General features: G+C 38.7%; 1 long non-coding RNA gene across 1 annotated transcript in view; it reads left to right on the forward strand.

Moving 5' to 3' along the window:
- LOC123590683 overlaps positions 1-15,178 on the forward strand; it is a 53,637-nt gene extending 38,459 nt beyond the window's left edge. The window contains exon 3 of the long non-coding RNA XR_006708923.1: positions 14,926-15,178. This is a non-coding gene — a long non-coding RNA (uncharacterized LOC123590683). The remainder of the gene's footprint in view (positions 1-14,925) is intronic.
- Positions 15,179-19,246: the final 4,068 nt, after the last annotated feature.

The following is a 19,246-nucleotide window of genomic DNA, read 5'->3' on the forward strand; positions in this document are numbered from 1 at the left end:
TTTGACTATTTGCCCTCCTCCTGTCTAGAAACTAAGCAACAGTAGGTATCTTACTGAGCGTTGTCTCTGGGACAGCTGCTGCGTCGAGCACCCTGTCTGGCACAGACATGTATCCACTAAAGAATGGCAGATGATGAAGGCAGAGGGATGCTATGATGAGATCACATTATTTAATTCATATGTTTTTCCAAGGTCCATCCAATCTGACTTCTGACCCTTCATTTAGAAACTCAGAACTAACCCCCTCCGAATAAATTCTCCCGGATGGTTAATAGATTCACAAACCCGCTGTTGCTAAATTGAGCTCCAAGGATACATTTTTTGACTTCTGTGTTTAGAAGGACAAAAAGTTCATTGTGTCCTTTGGAGAATAACTCTTGCTGAGAAAACAGGAGAATTCTGAGGCCTCCAGTTACCTTTTCATGACAACATGTGAAAAAGCCTCTCCCTTTTTATTTCCAGTCAACACTAGCTTGTCCTTATTTTTTTGTGTGGCTGTGATTCTGTCATGCTTTGTAATGTTCATTTAATAATGTAAGGATATCACAGTATGTTTATATTACTCACAAAAGACCGTACCATTCTTTCTGGATGTGCAGCATATTTTTTTTTTTTAAAAAAAAGCTCTTTTAAGTAGGTTTTGTTTTTCATGCAGGAAAGGCTACTGGTATAATACAAGTCAAGGACACTTCCATGGTTGTAACCATGGCCCCTCCTTGTGGCAAAACACATGCAATGACTCTAAATGCCACCTCTGGTTTTTTCTTCTCCATCTAACCTTTACCAGCGAACCAACAGAGGAGTATAATACCCAGGCAATCTTTGTCTGGAATTTTAGCCATGACTTTGCCTCAAAGTTTCCTTACCACCCTACCCAAAGCATTTCCTTAATGGGCCAGCCCTCAAGTCTTTTCAGTACTGTCTCGTTATTTTTCATCCTACCAAGCTAAATGTGTTATTAATAACAACAACAAAAAAATTAAGTATGGTGTGCACACTAATCTAAAATTTTGAGTTGGCAATTAGTTAGAGCGAAATGCAATTAGATGTTTTCCTTCAAGTCCTAATTTACATGCTGGAAAACATGGGCAAGCTTCACAAGTAATTGCAAAAATAAGCCCCGCTTTCTCTGTTTGTGTGTAAATATAAAGCTTCCCAGCACACCTGCCTTTGCCTAAATAGAATAGAGTCCCAGGGGTCTTCTTGCTTTATGATCACTGAGATATACTGCAGAAAAGAAACTGATCAGCCTTTAGGTGGAAATGTGCTTTCTCTCCAATGCAGAAGCTCATTAATTGGCATTGACTTTACCCATCGAGAGCTGGGGTGTATAAACTAGGTCTGACAGAGCTTCATGTAACCCCATGAGGTGAATTAAGGCTCTTCAGAGCTCTAGTACCCCTTTTTGTGCACTTAGAGTAATAGCTAATGTAGTTCAATCCATTAAACATTTCATGGGCATCTGCCCTATGCAAGACTGTTAGGAACCCTGGAGGGTACAAATTGAATAAGATACTGTTGACGTCTTCAAGAGGTTACTGTCTAGTAGAGAAGATAAGGCACAGACACAAATACCATCATGAGAATGGCTTCACAGGAGGTAGAGGATGGCGAACCTAAGCATCAATGCCCCTGGATGCTGTGCCTCGTAGCTCCTTGAGGGATGATGAGAAAAAGTGGGGGTGTCTCAGATACCATGTCAGTGCCCCAAGGGAGAATCTGATTTCAGCTTAGGTCCCAGTCAAGAAGCTAGTCTAACAATACAAGGGTGTGGAGCGGGGACTTCTCGTTTCTGCAGAAAGGCTAAGGACAGGAAGGGGAAAGTAGGGTAATTTTGCAGAATATAAGAGCAAATGAAAAAATCAAGGACGGGGCGCCTGGGTGGCGCAGTCGGTTAAGCGTCCGACTTCAGCCAGGTCACGATCTCGCGGTCCGTGAGTTCGAGCCCCGCGTCGGGCTCTGGGCTGATGGCTCAGAGCCTGGAGCCTGTTTCCGATTCTGTGTCTCCCTCTCTCTCTGCCCCTCCCCCGTTCATGCTCTGTCTCACTCTGTCCCAAAAATAAATAAACGTTGAAAAAAAAAAAAAAAATTTAAAAAAAAAAAAAAAAAAGAAAAAATCAAGGACTACAGATTTTCTGCAAATAGCATTAAGGGCTCTGATAGAAGAAAAGAACATTTTAGTGAAGATGAGGGATCAAAACAAGAAATTCACAGAAAGAATCCTAGAGCACATAGAACTTGGATGATACAAAAAGGAAAAAAAAAATATTCAGCATGGAACAGAAACCTTTCTGTTGGCCACACTACTGAGCAGTTTTTCAATCCCTTAGTGAATAGAAAATTGGCCAACATCAGAATCTCCCTATATATAATGTATAATTCCTTATTTATAAATAATTTTGCTTGCTAACTCTACATAGCTCTCATTGCATAGCATGGGCTCAGTTATTATTTACTTATGTATACCCCCATATTGTTTCAAAAGTAACTTGATGCACATTTTTATTACCTTCATAAAGTCCTAAGATAAAGAGCCCGTTTTCGATATTGTCACATATGCAGAAATTTAAACTGGTTGGACCCCACCCAACAGCAGTGATCAAGATTTTAATGCTCAGAGCTTGTAAAACCAAACAAGTAGCCCACAGCACTGAATTTTGCAAAGTGCCAAGCCTTTGTTGTGCCTCAGTGTGCTATAGACTACAAAAATGCAAAGTGTGGCTAAGTGTTTTGCTCAAGATAGAAACAAAGAAAAGTTATTCCAGCTGGAGGAACCAGGGACAGCCACATTGGGGGAGTACCACTTGAAAGATGAGTAGGAAGGTAAGAAGAGACGAATTGCTGACACGGGAAATGGCATGTACAAAGGATGGAGGTAGGAAGTTACTTGGCGGTATGCATGGTAGTAAAGAAGAAAACAGAGAAATCGTTTCTGTCCTCCCTTTTTTTTATAAGTCTTTGTTCTTTTTACATATAGGGACTATTGACAGGATGAAAGCTAGCACAGTATCTACTTCCCTATGGCAGATAATGAGATGCTAATGGACCCAGCAACACGCTAGATGGACAAGATCCACCTGCATCGAGGTGCAGGTTATGAAAGGATTTCAGGGAAAATATTCTTCTTAAAAATATCCTCAATCCCTCGATACTCATTTCACCTTAAATTTCTCTAATGGGAGTACAATCTTTCATTTTACAGTTGGTAATAGTGCTTTAAAAGCAAATACTCTTAGGGGCACCCGGGTGGCTTAGTCGGTTAAGCATCGGGCTGCGGCTCAGGTCATGATCTCGCAGTTTGTGAGTTTGAGCCCCACATCCAGCTGTGTGCTGACAGCTGAGAGCCTGGAACCTGCTTCAGATTCTGTGTCTCCCTCTTTCTCTGCCCCTCCCCTGCTCACACTGTCTCTTCCTGTCTCTCAAAAATAAGCGTTAAAAAAAATGTGTTTTTAATAAAAGCAAATACTCTTAGAAGGGGCTACAGAATGGCCATCATTTCCCTGGAAGCATAGATGACATTGCATGTGACCAGTTTAGCTACAGAGGGAGGAAGAAGACAACATAACAGAACAGCAGGCCTGAAACAGAAACAGGCTAAGGTCTAGGTTCAAGTTAGGAAACAAGAAGGGAGGAAGAGGGTCCAGAAGAAGAATCAGTAGTAAGAATGACTAGTGTGGCCAACGCTGTACTTATTTATATGGCAATCAGTTCTATGTGCAGAAGTGTCCCCCCAGACATTTGAGTGAGGAGGGCAGGGAAAATTTAGTCACTCCATTTTGGCATAAGCCTCCAATAATCACAAGCTTTCCTATAAAACCCAGCATAAAGATGTCCATCCGGACCTCAAAATCACTTCTATGTTCCTTGAAGCCATTTCAAGCTTCAATAGGGTCTTTTTATTCTACATGAAAAAACAAAGCTATGGACTGCTGAAAAGTTATTTAAAGGCAAACCCCATTTCTTTAAACATGGGATTATTTTAATTTTCTTTTTTAAAATATACAATGGAAATGTGTGCTGAGGTTTGGAGGAGGGAGAGCTGCCACAGAAATGAAGAAAATGAAGGACCATGGCACAGGAGGGGCCTCTAAGCAAGAGGAGTGTGATCAAAGTGGGGCTTCCTTTTCGTGGTAGAGGGAATATAGGTTGATAAAACCAAGAGCTGCTTTTATAAAGGGAGCATCACTAAATGGACAGGGGAGCGTGGGAGCTGTCAACTACAGTCCCACACTCTGCAGGAGACGTAAGGAGGGATCACAGGTGATTAGAAGTGTTTTGAGCTAACTGACTCTCCCAGGTAAGGTTAAGCTTAGCAAGAAGACCCCTGCCAGACTATCGCTCCAGCTTTGATCTGCACTCAGTAAGCAGCTGGCATTGTGACCCTTTATCAAAAGCATGTGTGAGTGGATGAAAAGATAAAGTGGAAGACAGTAGGTAGGAAGTATCCAGGTGTCCATGGTTAATTGCATTAAGCCTCACTTGTCCATCTGTGCACTGCAGGGGGTCCTTTTTTTATTTTGTATTCAGGCATCATCAGCACAGAGCAAAGGCCGGGGAGGTCCCCACTTCCTTCATCAGTGATCTGGAGATTTACTTATTTCCAGACATCAACTGTATCGTTACGTTGTCACCACATTCTCTCGTGTTCCCTGCTGGGAAGGCCTTTTAATAATGACTGACTATTCTAATAGGATACCTCCTGGTTTGTTTTAACTTCATTCAAATCAACAAGCGGGTAAGAAATAGTAAGAGCCTAGACCAGAATAATGGTTTTAAAAAAAAGATAGATAATTCCAAGAAAAAAAATAAGGGAGTTAAAATCCACAGGAGTTGGTTAGTAATTGGATTTGGCTGAGGACTAGGGGGCTGTGAATTGGGTGGCTAAAAAGAGGATGATACCACCAACTGAGGTGGAAAGTAGACTACCTGCAGAGCTCGTGGTGCCTGGGGGACACAGTATTAATAAAGAAAGGTCAAGCTCTACTATGGCAACAAATAACCCCCCAAATTTCAGTGGCTTAACAAACTTTTATTCCTGGCTCATATTACAGCTCAAGGCAGTTTGGGTAGCTCTCTTGGGAAGCTCTCCTTCAAGGAGTGACTCAGGAATCCAGGCTTCTCCCATATGATAATACTGCCATCCGGGAGAACTTTGCTTCCAGCCATGAAGACAGAAGAGAGATGTATGGAATTGGTGCATATCATTTTCACTCACATCAGTCCATGGGCTAGTGCTCATTCATTTAATCTCCAACTAAATGCAGAAGAAGTTAGCAACTATAGTCTAACTGTGTGGCCAGGAAGAGGAACCTGGTTGGATGAGCAACTAGCCTGTGTCTGCCATAGACATCTAAGTGGTAACAGAGTAGGTGGCTGAATATATCAGTGTAGGATTCAGGGTAAGAGGCATGAGACTGACCTGTAAATGTAGATTTGGACATGGTCAAGTACTTAGGCCTAGAAAAGTCTACGAGATCAACCAAGGAGAGCATATAGCATAAGAAAAGAAGGAAAATCTGAAGAACACTAAGTTTTAAAGAGCCAGGGAAGGAAGAGCCACTGAGAAAGCCACTATGGAAAGTCACCAGGGACAAGGTGGGGGGGCACAGAAAGTAGAATAATTTTCTTCTAGTAATTAAGATGTATTAATTAAATGTATTCAGCATTCGTTTATTAAGCGAAGCTGGGTAATAGTGAATTAACCATATTTACAAAGGCAAAAGTGTTAGGTCATTCTTATTAAGAATTTTTATTTCTTCTTGGCAATAGAAGAATGCTAGAATCTTCAATTTACAGATGGGGAAATTGAGGCTGACAGAAGTAAGTTGACCCTGTTATACTAGATCACACACAAAAATCCAGGTATAGGCAGATAGAATAATAGGTTCAGAACAATCAGGATCCTTACTTTACATGCTGCTATCAAGCTTCCTTCATTTATTCAGTAAATATATAATTAATGCTTCAGAGACATTATCCCTGCTCTCACTGAGCACTTTTCCAAGAAATGGGAAACCAAGTGCAGAGGTCTCCACCCTCCAACACCCAGGCTGGGGAGCTAATTAGGAGCTATGCTCTCCTCAACACATATCTCCTCATCCAGGCTCTGAGTGGGATACATTTCAAGTCTGAAATGGATGGGCCCTTAGTATACTTGAAAAGGTGCTTTTCCATTTTTGAGAAGGTGATTCCCCATCTTTGTTAGCTGAGTAGTTTAGTAATTAGGTTCTTTATCACTTTGTCAAAATGGAGCAAGAAGAGCTAAACAAAGCAAGACTTCAGTGACCCGTATTCCATCAATATGAAGAAAATGGATAAGGTGACCCAATTTTCAAATCCTTTCCAAGGTAAAGAGCTCAATCTTTTCACACACACACACACACACACACACACACACACACACACACATGCAAAGTGTTCTTTTACATCTGTCTATTTATCAAGTTACACAGTAAAATATTCTTATTATAATAAACCATAGAATTTAATGTATTCTATGAGATCATGAACATGATCATGCAATGCAAATTATCAGGGGAAAGCAACAATATTACAATAAACTTAACTAGTTTACTATTTTACTTTTTAATTTCAACTTAAGTGCACTCTTTATTCCCCTGTAATTGTCAGTAAAATTAAATTCTCTTTTCCAATTAGACTAAAATCAAAATGTTTAGCTGTTGAGCCTCTATGAGCTCTCTATAAATCTGCTTTAACAGGTAAAATAAAAGCCATATCTGGCACCCTATCAGTCTCCAACAGTGTTATTACACATTGTACACAATAAAAAGATGTGACTTTTTTTTTAATTTTCAAAGCCCAACTATAGGAAAGTTGTCTTGCTAATGATATTTTTCTCCCTATTACTACCAACGAACCTCTGAAGCCAAGTTTTTCCACTGCTATAACCCCAAGGTCTAGTCTAGTGTCTTGGTCACTGTACCTATTCAATATTTAGTTATTGAATGATTTGAATAGGTAAAAGCATATTATTTACTAAAGATAAAGTAAGACATTTAAGGACCTTGCTATCAAGAAGCTTACATTTGTGTGGTGAGGGATAGGAATGTAAATATATAAATAAAATAATTTATTTTGCCACAGCTACCAGTGTACTCTTGATTTTTTTAAAAAGTTCCTGGAGTGCCCGGGTGGCTCAGTCAGTGAAGGGTCTGACTCTCGATTCAGCTCAGACTCATGGTCCATGAGTGAGTCCTGCATCGGGCTCTGCACTGACAGCATAGAGCCTGCTGCAGATTCTCTCTTTCCCCTCTCTCTCTGCCCCTCCCCTGCCCATGCTCTATCTCTCTCTCTCTCAAAATAAAGAAATAAACTTTAAAAAAATAGTTCCTATTTATACGATTGAAGGTCATCCTCTTTAGCCAAATGAACAACTTCTGGAAGAATAAGCATGATATGATAGAAGTGGGCATCCCACCAGCCAATTCTGTCTACTCAAGCTTGGTGAACCAACTTGACTAGCCTTGTACTCTGCCCCTTTAAGAAACACGTGCTCCAAACCACCCAGCTCCAACGAAACAACTACTAAAAAAGCCTATGAACACTGGATGTTGCCTGTCTCTCATGCAAGGCTAAAGAATCCACCAGGACAAAGCTTGATTTCAATTATTCTGCAGGGCAAAAGCGAAAGACTAATGTTATCTAGGTCTATAGATTTAAATTAGCAATTGTTCACTTAAGAATGTTGTTCTTGGTTAGCTGTATGTGTGCCCACATCAAATGTCTTGCACACATAGTTTTAACTTGTCCCCATCTGATTGAAGGTAAACACAGTAGCCCTAGTCTGTCTGAGATGCCTAGCCTCCTCTTTCTGTATCCTGCTATATTATGCTTGCATGCTCTATATCAGTTGGCATTTATGTAAGAAAATGGAAACCACTCTAAGTATTTCAAGTAGACTGTATTTAAATTCAGAGAACTAGTGTTCTTAAAATCCTTGGAAGGGTTTGAGGAATCATAAACAATGAGATCAACTATAACACGAAAGAAAGTGATTTGGGGGATAAGGGGGATGTTCAGGTTTAGAAATTTAATTTTCAAATATAGCCTGGATAAAGCAGCCCTTGTTTTTGCAAAGAACAAAAATTGTCTATCAAGAAGTGCATTCTATAGCCCTTTTAAGGAACTGTGACCTAAACCGCAAATTTCTAAAAACTTAAATCTTACTTGGTACGTGAGCAAACTCTGTTCCATGGAAATAAATATTTTCTCTAAAAATGTCATTTAGAGTTTGAAAATAGAAGAAGCAAAGCTAATATCCAGCATTGAGAGAACTGTGTTAAGTGGACGAAACCTTCTAAAGATCAAAGATAACACAATAAAAAACAAAGGGTGGGATTAATTACTGTATTGTCTTTGATAGGTTTAGATACTTTAGATACTTTGTTTGATAGGCTTAGATACTCCTAAGCCCTAGGAGTCTGTAGCTTGCTTACAGGCCACAGGTAGCAATATTACCCATTACAGTAGCCCTAGATCTACAGTCTACCTTCTCACATTCAAGAATTTGACAGTCATTCCATAAGGCAATGTATGTAGAATCACTCTATACTTCAAAACTAAAATTAGCTTTTGAAGGGGAAATTTTTTTTACCATAATAAAGTACAGTTTAGAGCTTATATGCTTCTAGCACCAAAATCTATTCTATTTCTCTATTTTTGTTTATAATAAGTACCGGTGGTTTCTAATTCTCTTTGAAGCTCTGCCCACGCTGGCACTCCCCACCATCATAGACACCTATGGCAATCCTTTGCTTTCCAGAGCTACACAAAGAGTCCACTCCCTCTTTACATGGTGCCTGGTCCTGACTGGCTAAGACCATGATCATCTCCACAGCTCTAGAAGCAAAGCATCCTTGGGGGCTTTTTTTTCTAAGTCAAAATTTTAAAAAAGACATCTTACTGCCTTGACTATTTATTGTCCCTAGAAGGATTGGTTACTCATTAAGCAAAAGATTGGCTTTTCTGTCTTCCTTGCTTTGTCAATATTTGTGTACAAGATGGTGCAGTCCTTCGTGCTTAAATATATTCTGGATCAGCATCCGAAGAAGAGGGGCATAGTGGACCATCCCTCTAACACAAGGGTACTCTGAATTTGTGATCCAGGTCCTACTTTCGCAGAGGAAAAACCCCCATGACCTTCCTATCCTTAGCATTTGCACAAAAGAAAGATGAAAATGAAGAATTAGAGCAGAACTGAATGACATTTAACATGACAATAATATAGGGATTTTCCAAAATGACCAATCAAAGCAAAATCTTTTTAAACATTCTTTTATGTATTTATGTAACAGCAGCAACCAGATGCTGTGACTCATCCCAGATCACAGCACACTAGTGAGGCACTGATAACAAAGCACCATGTCTGCAAGTTAAGAAATTCTATCCAAATGTAAATACGTAAGACTAGAGTTTTATGACAATGGTAAACATCATGTAACTAGTAGTGTTGTTATTGTTTATCATTTTCTTCAAAGATATAGTCTGAATGAAACTTTCACAAGCCCAAGTATAAAATATGCACTAATTTAATTCAATTTGGCAAACAAATACTATGTGCTATTGTTTGCTATGCACTAAACTAGCCTCTGATAATATGGAGAAAAATGAGATCTAGTCCCTGACCTCAGGGAACTCAAAATATAGGAGGAGACAATGTGAAAAAATAATGAAAGTTCATTGTAATAATATTTATGTAAGGTGTTACAATACCATGTTTTTCTTTTTTTTTTTTTAATGTGTATTTATTTTTGAGAGAAAGAGAGACAGAGCATGAGTGGAGGAGGGGCAGAGAGAGAGGGAGACACAGAATCAGAAGCAGGCTCCAGGCTCCAAGCTGTCAGCACAGACCCTGACATGGGGCTCAAACCCATGAACCATGAGATCATGACCTGAGCCAAAGTCGGGTGCTTAATCGACTGACCTACCCAGGTGTCTCACAATACCATGTTTTTCAAACTGGAGTATTATTATTCTACAGGGGTACAAGAAATGATGCCAGAAAATACCCAAATTCATGGTGTAAAAATGGTTCATTATCCCACAACATCAATTGTATTTGAAAATTTGGAGACTATTTTTTTAAATATTTTTTTAAGTTTATTTTTGAGAGAGAGAGAAAGCATGAGTGGGGTCAGGGCAGAGAGAGAGAGGGAGGGAGAGAGAGAATCCCAAGCAGACTCTACACTATCAGTGCGGAGCCTGATGCACGACTGGAACCAACAATCTGAACTGCAAGGTCATGACCTGAGCCGAAGTCGGTCGCCTAACCGACCGAGCCACCCAGGCACCCCAAAACTTAGGTACTACTTAAGTGATAATAGATAAATATTATTTTTATAATTTAGTCCACAATGCAAAGTTCAAGTTGGGATAGCTGACAGTAGGATCCACAATCAATCACTTTGTCTTGCTATTGAAGTTTTATGGGTAGACATTTGTGAAAAACACTGACAGGGACTGGAAGCCTTTATTCCTTCCTCCCCCAGCTTCTCTGTGTTAATTGATAATATAACTTTTTATGCTTTTTCAATCCTTGTGGAATTAATGAGTATAATACTCTGTTGGCTTTTAATGATGTTACCCTCAACTGATTTTTTTTTCTGTAATTCAATGTACCTTGAAAGAAAAAAATTCCCGTTGCAGTACTACATCAAGGTCCCCAAAAGAATATTAAGAATACATATGAGATGAACATTCAAACCTCATTGAAAATGTACAGAAACTTCTTTGAGAATTTAGTTTTTAATAGAGAAAAAATTCTTCTCACTATAAGAGATATCTATTGTATTTATAAGGATACATATCTAATTAGCATCTTACCTACCAAGATAAAATGAATTTGGCTAGCACCTAAATGCATTTAGATACTTTCCCAGGCCAAGGACAAGTAAAACATTATTTTTTTAATTTAAATTTTACTTAGTTAACATACAGCATAACATTCATTTTGGAGTAGATACCAGTGATTCATCACTTACATACAACACCCAGTGGTCATCTCAACAAGCATCCTCCTTAATACCCATCACCCATCTGGTCCATCTCCCACCTACCTCCCTTCATCAACCCTCAATTTGAGTAAAACGTTATTTAAAATGAAATGACTAACACAATTTGCTATGTGAAGTCATACTTTTATACTACTTATAAATGTATTAAAATTACATATTACCCCAGATTGAAGTTAAAATAATTTCTTCTGAAACAAAAAGCTTACTAAAAAACAAAACAAGGAGATACTCTTTTTTTTGAGCTGTTTCTTCCCTGTGCATAATCCCCTGTTGATCTCACGGTAGTCTACATTTCCAAATCTGAAAGTCAGCCAATAGGCAGGTATTTATTAAATACTAATTGGGTACAGAGGCCAGTTCTGAGAACTGTGGGGAAATAAGAAAAGCAATATAAGACTTGGTCCCAGTCCTCTAACAGGTTCAATTAGAAAAAAAAACAAAAACAAAAAAAACAAAAAAAACCCACCCTCTACTTCTTACAGTCTCTAATGGCAAAATTCTTTTTAAGTTCAACAGCAGATAATGTCTTTGGCTCTCGATGGAAAGCAGGTTAATGGAGTTCCAGAGTACCAATCAAGACAAACCTAGTAAAACAACAATGTTACAGCTGACATGATCTCAACCCCCAACTTCCTTCTGCACAAAGAGAGTTTTAAGAGAAAAGATATATCATACAGTTTACAATTTATATTTTTATAAACTGTACATTATTTACTAAATTAACAGCAAATAGTTCTAGGCATTGTCCTTTCTTTGCAGATGTAAAACAGCAATGAGAGCAACTTCTATCTTTACATTCTTCTTTGTGATTCTTGGTTTCATACTATTTCCTTAGCTTACTTTACTGGCATCATCAAACATTATTTTCTTCCTGCAGTTGAATTCTAGGAATATCTAAGAAAGTGAGAAATCAGAAAAAAACATAAGCTGAAAATGTGGGAGATTTCTTAAAAATGAACCCAATAGTCTTTAGTACCATTAAGCCAGATGACATAGGCAATGGTCAATTTTTTTTGCTATAGTATACACCAGTAACCATAAATTGGTCTTTTTTTTTTTTAGAAAAATACTGGCACAAAACTCCCTAAATACTGTTCAATCATTATTGATACTTTAATGGAAAAAAGAAGTTATCATACGATGTATTTTAGTATATGCATGTTGTTTGTTTTGTATGGATGTGAGTGATGTTGTATGTTATAAGGTTGAACCAAGATACAACCGTGGGACTAGGCAAGATGAAGAAGCATACAAAAAGAAGAGAAATAAGAAATGAAACATTATTTTAAGACCAGATGTTTGTATTTGAGTTAGTATGTTCTTATGACATAATATGTCATGAAAGATTCTCCTAGGAGGCAAGACATATTTGGAGGGGGAATGTTATAAACTCAAGCAAACAATAAACTGTGAATGGAAAATTTCCTTCCTTATCTGTATTTTAGGTCATTTTTGTACAATGTGAGAATAAATCTAGTGGATTCTATTTGGGGGTACCCCTACTAGTGGATCCACAAAATACAACTTGTCAAGAAGGTAGAACAAACATCAAAAATCTACTGTACAAGCTGTAAACTTTTGTTCAGAATTCACTAAAAGCATCCACCTCCTCCCTATTACTTGAAGCACTTATAACAACAGTATCAACTGTCTAGATTTGATCCTTGACTTACCCAAGATTACTACTACTCTTGGAAAGTTTACTTAACTTTATAGGGGTTTTTTTGTGTGTGAAGATTAAATATGATGTGGTATATAATGTACTTAACATACAGCAACTGCTCAATAAATGTTACAGAAAGAGACAAGGAGAGAGAGGTAGGTGATGATGAGAGATAGATGATAGAAGATGATAGATAGATAGATTATATATATGTGTGTGTGTATATATATATATATATATATATATATATATATATACACACACACACACACACACAGAGAGAGGAGAGAGTGCTTTTAGTCAATGTTTACTTTCAACATAATGGTTTATATTATATGGAATCACAAGGATGTTGCTACATGTGTGAAGTCATAGCTTAAATTTAGAGATTTTAATTTAAAACTTTAGAGGTGTTGGTTGATTTCACAATTATGCCTGATACTCCTGTTGAGTAGAAACACTGTCTGATTATCTTCTCTTTGTTCTTAAATTCGGGCACCCTCATTCTATAGTAGTTGAAACTTACAATTTGAAATCAGCATCTTTCATTGTTCTGAGCATTTATTTTTCAAATCAAATTCACTTTTTAGTTGGGTAGGTCCTAGCACTAATGTTAGACAAAGTCTTAATGTATTGAAACTGTCAGGAATAAGTAATTCATGTATGATTTAGAGCAAAATAATCTAGATAAGTACTTTCATTTCCAGTTATTACAGAATAACTATTAGAGATTTGCTTCCTGCTAACGACAATTCTAACACTGGACAAAGTACATAAAGCAATTGTTTTAAGACTTTTTTTTTAATTCTTTTTTGATGTTTGTTTATTTTTTAGAGAGACAGAGCACGAGTGGGGGAGGGGCAGACAGAGGGGCAGCACAGAGCCTAACACAGGGCTTGAACTCACCGCGAGATCAGGACCTGAGCTGAAGTTGGACACTTAACCATCTGAGCCACCCAGGTGCCCCAACTGTTTCAAGACTTCGAACAGCAAACAGCACAGGGCTGTCTTCTTTGAGAGGAGGGAAATACACAAAGTGAGGGCAAATGGAGCTGGGCAATCTCCCTGAGCTAAGGAAGCAATGAGTGGAGCTCCAGGTGGCTAAAGGGACTGAAACTGGCAGGGCTAGGTAATGGAAAGAAGAATCCACACAGAAAAAGTGAGGCTCACAAGAAAAGTGAGGATTCATTGTAGGCTCTTGGCCCAGAAAAAATTATATTTCACCTGCTCTCTGGGCATCTTTTTGCCCAGTCCAGTTGACACACAAAATTAACCATCACAGGCCTTCTCTGTGACTCCTCTACTCAAAGATAAAGTTATTCCAGGTCAGAAAACCATGCAGGGACTACAGAGGTAAACAATTTAGAAAGTTCTTTTACCAGGGTGCTTGGGTGGCTCAGTCAGTTATGGGTTTGACTCTTGATTTCGGCTCAGGTCTTGATCCCAGGGTCATGGGATCAAGCCCTGCATCGGGCTCTGCACTGAACGTGGAGCCTGCTTAAGATCCTCTCTCTCTCTCTCTCCCTCTCCCTCTCCCTCTCCCTCTCCCTCTCCCCTCCCTTCCTCCCCTCTCCCCCATTCTTTCTCTTTCTAAAATAAAAGAAAGAAAGCACTTTTAGTAACACTTCACCTTATACACTCAGCGATCTTGTAATGTCCATTTTACAGATAAGGAAACTGAAGGTGAGAGGGATTGGTAGGCCTTTCCACATGGTCATAACCAGAACTCCAGTCTCATGGTTCTGATTCAGTTCTTTTCATGCCCCCATGGTGTTGGGGTGAGGAAAACAATGAGATTAGTAACCTGAGCTGGTAGAAGAAGAAGTCTTGGGGCAGACCACGAAAATGCAGCCATGAGCAGTTACTAGGATTCCCTGTGTGAACTGTGTCAGGAGAGACAGTAGACTTGGTTTTTCAGACATATGACAAGAACCTGTATCTGGAACCATCATGTCTCTTTTAAAATTCATTTAAACTTTTCTACTAACAACTTGGCTTTTATATGTGTTAATTTTTTAACTTGCATACATTAGAGGAAAACCTTGCAATACTCTTTCTATTAAACTCTAGGATCATCCTAAAGCAAAAGCAAGGTAGGCAAAACTTTATCATATCTGGCTGAGTTTTAAAAGATGTCAAGAGCATGTTCCCTGGGATTTGCTTGGCTATGCACTACCATGCTTCTCTAATATGTTTGTGTAATTATTATACGAATTATTGATTTTGCAGGATTCATATTCTCTGCAATTTCTCATTGATTAGTCCAGGGCTGATCTTATTGAAGGCTGAACAAGGACCTCCAGGAATTGAAGAAACACAAAAATGAATGTGATTCTGGATTTCATCGTATCTACTGAGCCTGACGTGGTAACTTTGCTAACATTTGTGAGTGGCAATTCCTAAGCACCAGCACAAAGCTGGGAAGCTTCTGGCAATTTTAAGAAAGACTTTGAAGTTCAATAATAAAAGTTTATTGAATGCACCTCTGATTTTCTTGTCCTGCCCTTTTTTATGGGCTTGGTTGCTTTGCTAAATTAGGTTTGAGGTTCACTCGCTTTGTTACAGCACCGCGTTAATGAGGCCAAAATGTCAGACTCCATCTCTGTGGTGACAAACTGCGCCCCTAACCTCCAGGAGTTTCCCTGCTAGATGAAAGCAAAGAGGATATTTCCACAAAACTGGAAATACAACCTTAGGGCCTCAACACTGAGATGGGCATCACTTCCACTTTTACAAAATAGCAAATTGTTCCCCTCCACTAAAAAAGAAAAACCCAAAGGAAATTATTAGTGTCATAGAAGAAATGAAGTTGCAAAAAAAAAAAAAAAAACAACAAAGAACAAAAATTAGAGGGTCCAAAAATGATTAACAGAGAACCATACCCATAATTTAAAAGATGGAAATTTTCAGCCATTTGGCTTGAGATGCCCCAGTGATTACTCGGCATAAATGTGCTAAACAGTCCAGGTTGCACATCGAGTAATTAAAATCTGATTAATTCTTATCAGGTTAGCAAAGGGTGCTGCTTTTTACCCCCCAAACAAATTGGCAATGCACCTGAACATTAAATTTAATTTGTCATTTTGCACATTTCACTGGCTCTATTATAATATACTTAAAAGCACATTTGCCACTCTGTCCTTTTTGACATCAGTTCTTTCTACACTATGTACATTAGGTAAATACTAAAATGTAGATAGGACAAAGTACTCTTAAAATTCTCTCATTTAAGAACATCACAATGAACTAATTGTGATTCAAGATATCAACATTGCTTCTTGGCAGTCACTACCAGTACAAAATAATAAAATGTGAATGAACAAATTACTGTTTAAACAGCAATACTTTTGATAATTAGCAGATATACTGAGGGATAAATATGGGGGGAAACCTGAAAAGGGAAAAAGGGGATTTAAATTTAAATAGGATTTTTTAATGTTTCCCCCATTGTGCAAAAGTCCATCTTTAATTCATATTACAGTGAGTAATTTGTAATGCTGTGTCAAAATAGATATGCAAAAAGGATATGCATTTGAATTTTAAATCTGATCCCTAAGTTTGAATTTAATATAGCGTCCTAACTGAGTCCTGTATGTGGAAGAGGAATTTTGAATCTGTTTTGAATGTCACAAGGATCAGCAATCATGCATGGTGTTATCATTGTTCATTATCTACCATGACTTGTGAAAGGAACATGAAATGGCATTAATCATTATTTTCTACTACTAATAATATACTTTCAATGGAAATTTCACCATTTTCTAAATATCTGGCAGGAGGAACTTCTCCTTCATTGCACCTACAAACCACCCCTTCTCCTTCATTCTTAATTTGCAGCTGGAGGCTTTGGTGACTGATGTTTATGATAAAATGCAGCTCTCCCAAAGGAAAGATTTAGACCTTCTGACATTAAAGAAAACTTGAACTTGATCCCAAGCCCAAATTCCTAGAGTCATGAAATCATTGAACCTCAAGGGACCTCAGGAATCATCTAATCTACCCCTCATTTATCACACAGGGCAATAAAGGCCCATTTGGTAGCTTGACTTGTCCAAGGTCACCTGCTTATTAAGGGCATATGGGGAAATGGAAGCCAGAGCTCCTGACTTCAGGCTAAGTGTTCTTCCCAACGCACAAAATGAACAGAATGATACCACCTCTAGAAACAAAAGCTTTGAGATCAAACAGATGTAGGTTTGAGTCCTGATTCTGCCAATTATTGCTTTAATTTCTACATTTGAAAAATGCATAAAGTCTGTAATGATACAGACTTTTTCACATCACTGTGAGGATTAAAATGATATAATGCAGAGGACCCTGGGTGGCCACCCACTCTCGTCCAACTCTTGATTTCGGCTCATGTCATGATCTCACGGTTTGTAAGTTCAAGCCCTGCATCACTCTGCACTGATAGTGCGGAGCCTGCTTGAGATTCTCTCTCTCTCTCTCTCTCTCTCCCTCTCTCTCTCTGCCTTTCCCCTGCTAGCGTCCACTCTCTTTCTCTCTCAAAATAAATAACTAAAAATATTTTTTAAATAAAATGGTACAATGCACATAAAGTACACAGCCCTAGGCCTGGCAAAAAAAAAAAAAAAGTAAACATTAAATATTAACAATGGATATTATTATCAACTCATGTTGCCTAAACAAGAACTTTTGTGCAGATAAATAACTTAATGTTTCCCACTCTCCCTCCCCATATATACATATACCTACATACACACTTGTAAAGCCTGACAGTGCAATAAGACCTTGCCAACTTATCTCTTGAACCCTGCTGATAACAAACAAGACCCCATGTGAGACGTGAGGAAAGCTGCCATAGCATGATGACTGTGTTCAGTTCTCCTGCATTGACATAGCAGCTTATAAACCACAATGGAATATATCATTGTGTTTCAACATTAAACAACCTTGTGCCACAGGCAGATGAGACACTCTTACATCCATCTAATAGTGAAGCAAATGGAGGCTCAGAGAGGCAGTAAGTGACTTGCCTAAGGTTATACAGTTGGCTCAGGACCAGTGCTCTGCCTCTGATATCTCACTTTGGACGCTTCATCAAAGGAAAATCAAGAGATTCAAAGAAGCTAACATCACTTAATGCAAGTCAGATCTTCACCAGTATGTTTTCTACTACCTAAAATGATCCCAGTGATCTTGTTCGTCTGCCCATGCAAACTCCCAGCACAAACCTCTCCCCTTTAGCACAACTGACTGGAGAATGAACAAACATGGTCATGGGGTAAGGCAAGGGAGCTGGTGGTTTTCACCCAATCCAATGTTGTGTGTGTGCATGTGTGTGAGTGTGCACACATGTATGAGTAGTCAAGGAGAAAGGAGAGGAAGTGGGGAGAGAGACAGATTGACTAGGAAGGCTGATTGCTTAACTAGAGAAGTTCAGCTTGTCAGTACAAGGACAAGAATCCCAAGTAGGTCTAAGCAGCCATAACCTAAAGATCAGAGCCAGACTAAGGAGGTCACTGTGGCAGTGGCCATCTCAAAGGGGCCCTACACCCTCATTAGAGATGAAGATGAGTGTATGCACCAGAACTTTCCCTAGTGAGAATACAGTATGTGCTGAGTAATTTGAGAACCTCTTGAGAGGTGGGACTCCACATGGGTCTTTGCTCCAGTATTGCTGTATTAATCTGGATTTTTTGGGTTTAAATAAGATGGCCATATAATTTATCCTCTCAATCAGGATACTTCTGAGAGTGAAAGCACACTATTCATAATGATGCTGAGACAATAGGTATAAATTAAGGCTGTCCCAAACGACATATGCTCACCCTTGTTTTAGATGTTGAAAATTAAATCAAACTGGCTTAATCAAAAGGGCATTTATTGGTGCCAATGTTTGAAAAGTCCAGTGGTAAATCTGGCTTCAAGAATGCCAGAACCTAGTGACTTATTCAGGATTCAGCCTCTCTTTCCACCTACTATCTCACAGTGGCCCCTAGCACCTCCAGACTTACATCGTACATTCTAGCAACATCCTCTTTTCCTTCCTAACACTCTACCAAAGTCCCAGGATAGGGTCTCATTGGTCTACTTGGATCACAAGCCCATCCTTGATCTAGTCACTGTGGCCATGAGGAAATAGAATAGACTGGTTGGTCAAATCCAGATCATAAATCATTTCTGAATTTGGGGATAAGGGAGAAAAATCATCCAACCAAACCACCTGGACCAAGCTCAGGCAAGAGATGATTTCCCCAACAGAAAAGCAAGGCATAAATTTGGAGGAAGGGGGATTCTACAGGGAAGGACTTTGTTTGGTTAGTAATAATAGACAACATTTTTTACAGGATCCCTATGTGCTAGGACTCATGGTAATGGTACTATATGGGTGATCCTATTTAAACTTCAAAACAATTCTATAAACTAAACACTAACTAACCATAAAATAAATACATATTATTATATGTATGTTATAGATGAGGTAACTGTGATACATAGAATTTAAGTAACTTGTCCAAAGTCATAAACCAGGACATAAAAAAGCCAAGATCGAAAGCCAGGCAGTCAGATTCTAGAGTCCATACTC

The sequence above is a fragment of the Leopardus geoffroyi genome, chromosome B4 (assembly GCF_018350155.1).
Source record: "Leopardus geoffroyi isolate Oge1 chromosome B4, O.geoffroyi_Oge1_pat1.0, whole genome shotgun sequence".
In the NCBI taxonomy this organism is placed as follows: domain Eukaryota; kingdom Metazoa; phylum Chordata; class Mammalia; order Carnivora; family Felidae; genus Leopardus; species Leopardus geoffroyi.